This window comes from Arachis ipaensis, chromosome B03 (assembly GCF_000816755.2).
Source record: "Arachis ipaensis cultivar K30076 chromosome B03, Araip1.1, whole genome shotgun sequence".
Classification (NCBI taxonomy): Eukaryota; Viridiplantae; Streptophyta; class Magnoliopsida; order Fabales; family Fabaceae; genus Arachis; species Arachis ipaensis.
In genome coordinates, this window is record NC_029787.2 from 68473319 (window position 1) to 68483969 (window position 10651).

Here is a 10651-nt window from a genome sequence, read left to right on the forward strand (position 1 = left end):
GCTTTTCTATTATTTTTAAAAAATTAATTTTATTTTTTTGTTAATATATTATTCCCTCTTTAAATTTATTAGATAAGTATTTTTTATTTTAATATTGACGTGACCTTATTTATATCATATTTTATTAAAATTAAAATTACTATAAATTTTTTTTAAAATATTAAATTATAAAAGCTCGCAATAGAGAGGTATATATATTATCAGAAAAAATATAGTTTAAAAAATGATAATAACATTATCCTAATTCAAAAAGAGTATACATAAACCAAAATATATGTTAGTTATTTACAAAAAATAATTTTTACTTAAATGTCATGAATATTCATATTTGTCTTCATATATTTTAAGTGGTAGGTCAAAATATGAATCTGAATATAAAGAGGCCTTCATTTTTTTATAAATAGTGAAAGATAGAAGAAATGTGAGTGCTTATTTTTTTTTGTTTTAAATATCAAACTGTAAGAATAATTAATAAAAAAATAGGAGAGTATAAAAATTATGTATTTAGAAAAAATCATTCATAATTCATCATACATCTCCTTATCAATAACTTTTCGAGTTTTGAAAAACTGTCAATTTATTGACCATAAAAATAATTATTTAAACACTTCAATATTATTCAATTAAAAATTATGTGTAACAAAATCAAAATATAAATTTAAAAATATTATTTACAAATTTAATATTTATAAACGTTATTAAGTAGTTTAATTATTTATTTTTAATAGTATTTAATTTGAGACCGACATAAAAATTTATATTCAAAAGACTCTTTATCTTCGTGCATAATTCCAATTGTTAAAAAATATTTTATTTTTTTAAATTTTATATTTAATTTTTAAATTTTTTTAATCTCATTATTTTTAAAATTTTTAATTTATATTTTTATTATATCCCCTTACTATATTAAACATTATTCTTTCTCTTATTATCTTTCTCTAAACACATACTTATCATTATCTGATCGCCATTATTATATTTCCTTATTTTCCTTTCTCATTTTTTCCTTCTTCTTCCACCTTCTCTTCACCCGACCGTAATTAATTATTACCAAGTATTATTATCGCAATTTTTAATCTTGTCTATCACTTTGATTTATAACCATCTATTATATTAACTTTTATGAGTTGTTGAAGTTTCGCTAAAAGAAGTAAGACATAAAGCATTTAAAATTTTTATCCAAATTATCAAATTAACTTTTAGAACGTATAAAATTTATAAATTTAAATTAAATAAGATATTAAACAAATTTATTATGTTGTTATTATGCATAAAAAAATCAAAATAAAAATTTAAAAACATTATTTACAAATTAACTATTTATAAACGTTATTAAGTTTAGTTATTTATTTTTAATAGTATTTAATTTGAAGTCGAGATAAAAATTTGTATTTAAAACACTATTATTTATCTTCATGCATAATTCTAATTGATAAAAAATATTTTAATTTTCTTTTTAATTTTATATTTAATTTTTTTAAATTATCTTTAATTTTGTTATTTTTTCAAAATTATTAATTTATATTTTATTATATCCCTTTATTATATCAAACACTTTTTTTTCTTATTATTATTCTTTATACACATACTTGTCATGGTCTCATCGCCATTATTATATTACCTTGTTCTCCTTTCTCATTTTTTTCTTCTCCTTCCACCTTCTCTTCACCCGACCGTAATTAATTATCACCAAGTATTATTATCGCAACTTTCAATCTTGTCTATCACTTTGATTTATAACTATCTGTTCTGTTAACTTTTATGAGTTGTTGAAGTTTTGTTAAAAGAAGTAAGATATAAAGCATTTAATTTTTTTCAAATTATCAAAATTTGATGTCAATAATCCTAAAAAACAATATCAACGTATATTACTTTTAACTAAAATAATAAAAAAATACATAATTGTAAGTTTTTAAACTAATAATTATAAATTTAAGTCGCAATTTAATATAGTACATTGGGACAAAAGGCAACCATTGCTATTCATATTTGACTGCTACTATCTAAGTTTTACATTTATTTTATTGTGCACATTAATTTAAGTGCACTTTATTATTTTATTTTACATTTTTTGAAATAATGCCATCGTATTATAAGGATGAGATTAATTTTTATAATCTAATGCGAACCTTTTTATTATTTTGTTCGTCATTGAATACTATCCATAAAAATTAGTTACTTAAAGTGAAATACTATATAAAGAGAGACAGAAAATTTTTAGATTTATCGTTCTAGTTTACTTCTCAATCCTCACTTAATACACTCAAATTTAATAGTTTTGATGGCGGTGATTGTTTGTAATTAGTTAGAAAGTTTTAACTTTCTCTTTCTGTCTCTGTCTCTCTACGATTTTGAACAAACTCAATTTTATTATTAAATAATTTTTTAAGTTCAGAATATTTTTAATTCTTATATAATAAGTATCTTTTAAATTATTTAATACATAAAAGTTACATCCTTTCATTTATCTTGAAAGTTAAAAATTAAAGTTAAATGATATTAGTTCTTTTATTAAGCACAAAATAAACTATAAGTCTAAATAATATTAGTTCTTTTATTAAGACAGAGAAACTCCATAAAAGAGTAATATTAAGTCTCGTTCTAATATATGAGAACATGTACTGTTTATTATATTATATATTATCTTTGTACCACATTATTCTGCCACATTTAAATGTTGTGTCAATCTAATAATCAATAAAAAATAATATTATCTAATGTAAAATAGTTTAAAAATAAAAAAGAGATTAACAAAATCAATTAACAAAATTTTTATCTTAGGTTGTCAGATTATTTAAAAAATCAATTAACAAAGTTCTTATCTTGCTACATTTATTGTGTTATATGTTAATTGTAAAACCCACAAAATTAGTAAATAATTAGCTAATAAATTAATTATTAATCAAAAAAATTAGAAAATGGGATTTTATAGTTTAATGAGATAGAGCTAATTAAAATAATAATTTTGACACTAATTTTAAAGAATTTGGCCCAAAATTGAGCCAAATGGGCTAGACTGGGAAAACCAGGCCCGTAATGGGCCATGGCCCAACCCAACTTAATGAAACAAAAAGAGCTTTAGCTCTCTCTTTCCCCCTTCTCATTATGAAACATGCTGGGGGAGCTAAGGAAAGGGGAGAAACACCAAACCCTCACTCATAATTTTGATTCCTCGTAACTTCTGATTCAGAGCTCCGATTGACGAGCCGTTTGCGGCCACGCGTCCGTAGCAACAAGTTCTACAAAGCTCAGTAATCAATTTGGTAAGGAGGTTTCATTTTCAGTTTTGAATTTTTTGCCCAATTTCAAAAATTCAATATGTAGGTGTAGAGATTTTTGATCCTTTGATGTTATAGCCTTGAACTACCTTGAAGAAATCATTAGATTTTGCTCTATTAATGCTTGAGAATGATAAGAACCCCCAAACCCTTGTGAAATCTGTGATTAAGTGGAATCTATATTGATTTAGTGATGATTATTTGTATTAGATTGAGTTGTGGGTTGTTTTGGGGTATGTTAGTGGTCCTTGATGGTGTTGGAGACTTAACATTGGATTTTGGGGAGCTAGATATCCATTTGGTGTGACTTTGAAAGCTTGGGTCTTTACAGAATAGTGCTAATCGTGGTGTTTTGGGTTTATCAGGGAATCGGCCAAGGTATGGTTTTGATTTCTCGTAATTAAAATATAATGTATCATGAAAACGTAGGCTAGTTGCCTGTAAGATAAGAATTGAATTATTGATATGGTTGGTGATTGAAATTTAGTTAATATTATGTTAGTTAGTAATGTTGAGATTGTGGTTGAGGTTGTGATGTTGTGATGAGTAATGTTGTATATGAAGGTTGGTAAATGATAATAACTATGTTAGTGATATGTTGTTTCGAACTTGTACTATTGGATTAAAAACTTGGTGAAGATGGAAAGTAAGTATGTTGAGAAGTGTTATGATGATTGGTATTATGTTGGTAGAGATAATTGATGATGTATGTAATGATGATAATGATGATGATGTATATATATATATATAGTTGGTGTGATGTGGATTGAAAATGTGGTGTGTTGAGGAGTGTTTGGAATTTGTTTGATGTGGTTTGGTAAGATTAAAAAGTGATGGAATTGAAGTGTTGTGAAAAATAAGGTTTAGAAATCTTGTGAAAATTTTGTGAAAATTTGATTTTTGGCCGAACTTTGGTGAGCCATAACTTGGCTTTTGGATCCCCAAATTGTTTCAAACTTATTTCATATAAAAATTGGGTCTGTGAAGTTTACGCTGTTCGAAGAACAGATGAAAAATGTTTTGAAACAAAAACGTTATGCGCTTCAGAAGTTTGGAGTGCAAACTAAAAATTCTGTAGCATTCAGCATTTTTGCTGTTCTGCATTGGTTGCATACGCGACCACCTACACGCGACACGACCAACTTTTTCGGGTTGGGCATCTCACATACGCGAGCAAGGTGCTTGCGTATGCGAGGAAGGAAAAAGTACGCCCACGCTTATGCGTGACCATTTCAGTAATGCACTCCCACGCGTACGCGTGGCCTCTGTTTCAGCAAACATAAATTTTGTGTTTTAAAATATAATTTTTAACCTCTAGACCTCTATTTCCACTCTTTTAGCCCCCTAAACCTTAGTTGTATATTGAGAGGTGAGAAGAAGGTAGGAAAGAGTAGTTACTTGGAGTTGAAGAAAGTTAAAAAAGTGGTGAAGTATGAATGAGAAGTGTGTAAATAGGATAGGTATATAAAGAATATGGCCTTAGTGAATGATTTTGAATGATTATGAAGGGATGTGAAATAATGAGTTATAATGAATTTCAAAAATGGATTTGTTTTGAGCTTGACCTGGTAAGGTTTGTGGTGGTTTACAGCTTGCCCAGTGTCGAGACATTATGTGGGGTTCGTAGTGGTTTACTGCCCACATGTTTTTAAATGAAAATGCTTTGTGGGGTTCGTGGTGGTTTACCGCTCACATGTGCTTGACTTGTCTGTTTTATTTGTCTGTGCATCGGTGTTTCAGAGGGATGGAGGGAAGGCGGTGAACTTAGGGACTTTGGTTAGAACTGTAATAAAAATCAGGAATCCTTAAACTTAGATACCTCTCCTTAATTTATGGTTTTAGATTTTACTTCTAAGTTTAAATCTTTTGTCGGAAGTTCTAGGATTGCCTTTGACTTTCTCGGGACCTCATATGTTAGTTATGTGAGTACTGTTACGATATTGAGAACCTCCGGTTCTCATCCCATACCTATTTTGTGGTTTTCAGATGTAGGACGTGAGGCACCTCGCTAAGGCATACTGGAAGCTTCTGATAGCGGAAATCCTTGTCTTTGAGATTTTATTTTGAATATATGTATATATGTAGATACTTTTATCTCCACTACTTATGCATTTTATGTATTAACTTCCTCTTAGAGGATAGTTTGGAAAAATAGGTTCTGTAACTCTGTATCTTGGGCTTATTTTGGGTTCTCTTATATATATATACTTATGTGCTCAAGCCAGTTGTCTTCGCGAACCGAGTCTTGAGCTTTGATATTTGTACCTTGGAACTCTCTTTCGATTATATCTATATTAGCTTCTCTTATCTTCTTCGTTTATTGCTTACGTAGCGTGAGTGTTGCGCTTTTTGTTTTACCATTTTTTATTTTAACTTTTCCTCAAAGGCTCCTAGTTATAAATCTTTTTACTATACTGTGTATATAAATTTTTACTTTTAGATGTTGTAGTGCCTCGCCACCTCTGTTTTACATCCAAGTTGTAAAGCTCTGTGTGATAACATTATGGTATCAGAGCAGTTCATTCCCATAGAGCCTCAGGGATAGAGTGATTATGCTTTTGAGCATGCTCTGAGTCGTGTTTATGTGCTATTTAGGATATCTAACTGATAAACATAGCATAAGGTTCTTGAGTTTTCATTTGGGACTTTGAAGCATTAGACTTGCGATATTGAGACTGATCACCTTTATATCACTTGTTTTGTGTGAACAGGGACTAGATGGTGACTCGTGGACGCGGTCGCAGGCATGGCAGAGGTAGAATAGGAAATGCAAACCCTGAAACGATAGGAAATGACACAACGGACTTCATGACTACCCTGGAGAACATGGTTGCGACTATGCAGGCCATAGCTGCTGCCATAGGAAATCAAACTAATAATGGAAATGGCAGAAATGGGAATGATGGGTCGATGACCTTAGCCACTTTTCTGAAGGTACATCCCTCGACCTTCAGAGGGACCACAAACCCTACTGAAACTGATAACTAGCTCCGAGCAATGGAGCGGGCTTTGCAAGCTCAGCAGGTGCCCAAGGAACAATGGGTGGAGTTTACGACCTATCAATTACAAGGTGAATCGCAATACTGGTGGCAAGGGACACGACGTATTCTACAACCAGATGGCACTATGATATCTTGGGGTGTGTTTCAGACTGAATTCTACAGGAAGTAATTCCCTAGCTCAGTTAGAAACAGTAAGGAGCTTGAGCTGTTGCAGTTAAAATAAGGTGAAATGTCTGTTGCGGAGTATACAAATAAATTTGAAGAACTGTGCCGATTCTCTCGAATCTATCAAGGTGCTTCGGGAGACTTTGAGGAGTGGAAATGTATCAAATATGAAAGAGGACTCCGGAATGACATTCTAAGCTCAGTTGGGCCTATGGAGATTCGAACTTTCTCTGAATTGGTAAACAAGAGCCGTGTTGCCGAGGATTGTTTGAGAAAGGCGGCTTTGGATAAAGGCGACCATCAAGCCTTTGTTAGGAGAGATCAGGATAGAAATTTTGCACCGAGGGGCCAAGAGTTTAAGAAGAGTGGTAGCCACCGGAAGAATGATAGAGGGAAGTAACTAATTATTCAGAGGATATGAGGTGCCAAAGGTGGGGAAGTTTTCACCCGAATGGGCTGTACCGAAAGGATTTAGGACTGTGTTACAAGTGCGGGATGCCAGGTCATATCTCCAGGGACTGTTCCCACAGGAGAACTCAGGACGCTGATCAGGCGTAATCACCAGGTGAAGGTAATAAGGAAATTGCTAATCTAAATTTAATTTCCTATTATGATATTGTGATGCCACAATTAGTTTTAGTTTATGACGGAGATGAGGACTTCGAGTTAAAGGTGCCAGGCTTTACTGATGACTTGAATGTGCATATATTAATTCCTTAACTTATAATGGCTAAATTTAAAATTTCTTTTTCCGTGCCACTGGATGGTTTGTATGGGCTACCAATGTACCACATATCATTGGATGTTTTCAAATGTTCAAATCAAATTTTTACCACAGGGCTTGTGTTAATAAATCTTTGCGACTCAACCCATTCCTTCTTTAGAATTTGTGCCAGGGTGCTATCTCAGATTTATTCCTAAATAACGATTTGATTATCCTCTGAACTCTACTCCTAACGCACAGGAATCTATCCTTTCCGCGGTGAGCTTGACCTTGTTACGATATGAACAAATGATCTATGAATTTTGAAAAAATTTGTTGAAAGTGTAGTACTCTCTTTCGTAACCTTATTGTGTTTCATGACCCTGCAATACATCCTTCTGCTTTTTAGTAAATACCGTTATGTTGTTTGATCACTTTTAAGCTTAAAATCCTTTTCGAAATCTAGTCAAACTTAGTTAATACCTCGTACAATTCCTTGATATAATCATCTTGGCGCTAGTTCCTTAAAAGTAAGAATTCGGGACATGGGAGATGAGGAGTGTAAGTACGCAACATTATGAGGAGTCTTGGAGCTTTAGTTCTTACCGACCGTATTGCCTGAGATTAAATTGACATGCTAGGATGCACCGTGTATGTAGACACCTGAATACGAAAGAAAGCCTTCGAACCTTAAAAAGAAGATTAACCTTAATGCTAGTCTTCGTGATACTTGAACCTAGTGAACCATTCGAAAATACTACGAAGTATTATCAAAAGAACTCAGGAGGCATGGAGGAAATGTCATTGTGTGGTGATGGACGCTCCTAGCAGAAAGTCTTCGAGTGTTGTATGAAGGACGAATAAGGAAAAGTAAATGTTAAGTAAGTGGTATTCTAAAGTGGAGTGTTGAGGTAATAGTTGGAGTCATTAGATTGGATCGATTACGAGTTTCAAGAAATTGTAAGGCCGAGAGAGTTGGGAAGCACAGTAAGAGGATAAAGAACTATCAAGAATGTTGAAGTCCGTTGACCAAAGGAGTCAAGAAAAGAGCAAGAAGGATAGGGGAAGAGTGTAGAGGGTTAAAGAGAGGACTTATATACCAAGTTTCAGGAGTTTGAGGCAGGGTGCTAATTGCTTCTGTATTAATGTAGATCCGGAGAAATTAATTTTTTTAGATATTGCACTAATAGCCAAAACAACAAAGAGGGACTAAGTGAAATTCGAGTTAAGAGTTCTAAGTGCAAAGCCGTTAGAGAAATTTTGCCGACCAAAGAGGGAACCTAGAGAGTCAAAAGGAGGAAGAGCTGTGTATTCTTGAAAACTATTTCAACAACTGATAACAGATGAGCAATCAACATAAAGAAGTTTAACCTGAAGTATGATGGGTCATTTGATGTATTAGAACAAACTGAACTAGTAGTATCTCAAGTGTTTTTATTACTATACTTTTGAACCTGCGCAACACATTCCTTACCTCGTAGCTCTGGAAATGTATTTCTCCATGTAACTTATGTCTGAGGAGCTTAACTAGTTCAATTCAAAAAGATCTAGAATTTCAAGTGACTCCAATTAGGATTGACAATGTCAACATTAAGAAACTTCGAAGATAGGAGGTCTCATTAGTAAAGGCGATATGAGAATCAAGTCAGAGAGGAGAAGCATACCGGAGGATTTGAAATAGGATGAGAGAGGACTAGCCGTGCTTAGCCGTAAGTAGTTGAATTTTGGGGACAAAAATCTAAATTAGATGGGTAGGATGTAAAACCCGCAAAATTAGTAAATAATTAGCTAATAAATTAATTATTAATCAGTAAAATTAGCAAATGGGATTTTATAGTTTAATGAGGTAGAGCTTATTAAAATAAGAATTTTGACACTGATTTTAAAGAATTTGGGCCAAGATTGAGGCGAACGGGCCAGACCGGGTGAACTGGGACCATAATGGGCCCATGGTCCAACCCAACTTAATGAGACAAAAAGAGCTTCAGCTCTTTCTTTTCCCTTATCATTATGAAACACGTTGGGGGAGCTAAGGAAGGGGGAGAGACACCAAACCCTCACTTATAATTTCGATTCCTCGTAACATCTGATTCGGAGCTCCGATTGACCGCCATTTGCGGCCACACATCTGCAGCGACGAGCTCTACAAAGCCAATAATCAATTTGGTAACGAGGTTTCATTTTCAATTTCAAATTGCCTCCCTCCAATTTCGAAAATTTAATGTGTGGGTGTTGAGATTTTTGATCCTTTGATGTTATAGGCTTGAACAAACTTGAGAAATCATTGGATTTTTCTCCATTGATGCTTGAGAAAGGTAAGGACCCCCAAACCCTTGTGAAATCTGTGATTAAGTGGAATCTATATTGATTTAGTGATGATTATTTGTATTAGATTGAGTTGTGGGTTGTTTTGGAGCATGTTAGTGGTCTTTGGTGGTGTTGGAGACTTGACATTGGATTTTGGTGAGCTAGAGATCCATTTGGTGTGACTTTGAAAGCTTGGATCTTTGCGAAACTATGCTAATCATGGTGTTTCGGGTTTATCAGGGAATCAACCAAGGTATGGTTTCGGTTTCTTGTAATTAAAATATAATGTGTCGTGAAAACATAGGTTAGTTGACTGTAAGATAAGAATTGAATTATTGATGTGGTTAGTGATTGAAATTTAGTTAATATGTATGTTGGTTACTAATGTTGAGATTGTGGTTGAGGTTGTGATGTTGTGATGAGTAATATTATATATGACGGTTGGTAAATGATAATAATTATGTTAGTGATATGTTGTTTTGAATTTGAACTATTGGATTAAAAACTTGGTGAAGATGGAGAGTAAGTATGTTGAGAAGTGTTGAGTTGTTGATATGGCTTTTGTTGTTGTTAGAAATGAATTATTGTGTGGGAGTGATTATATATGTGAAGTTGGTGTGATATGGATTAAAAATGTTGTGTGTTGAGGAGTGTTTGGAATTGGTTTGATGTGGTTTGGTAAGATTAAAAAGGGATGGAATCGAAGTGTTAGGAAAATTGAGGTTTAGAAATCTTGTTAAAATTTTGTGAAAAGTTAATTTTTGGCCAAACTTTGGCGAGCCATAACATGGCTTCCAGATCCCTAAATTGTTTCAAACTTACTTCATATGAAAATTGAATCTGTGAAGTTTACGCCGTTCGAAGAACGGATGAAAAATGTGCTGAAACGAAAAAGTTATGCGCATCGAAAGTTTGGAGTGCAAACTGAAATTTCTACAACATTCAGCATTTTTGCTATTCTGCATTGCTTGCGTACGCGACCACCTACACGCGATGGAACCAACCTTTTTGGGTTGGACATCTCGCGTACGTGAGCATGGTGCTTGCGTACCCGAGGAAGGAAAAAGTACGCCCACGCGTATGCGTGGCCCACGCGTAGGCATGACCCTTCAGTAATGCACTCTCACGCATACATGTGGCACACGCGTATGCGTGTCCCCTGTTTCAGCAAACATAAATTTTATGTTTTAAAATAT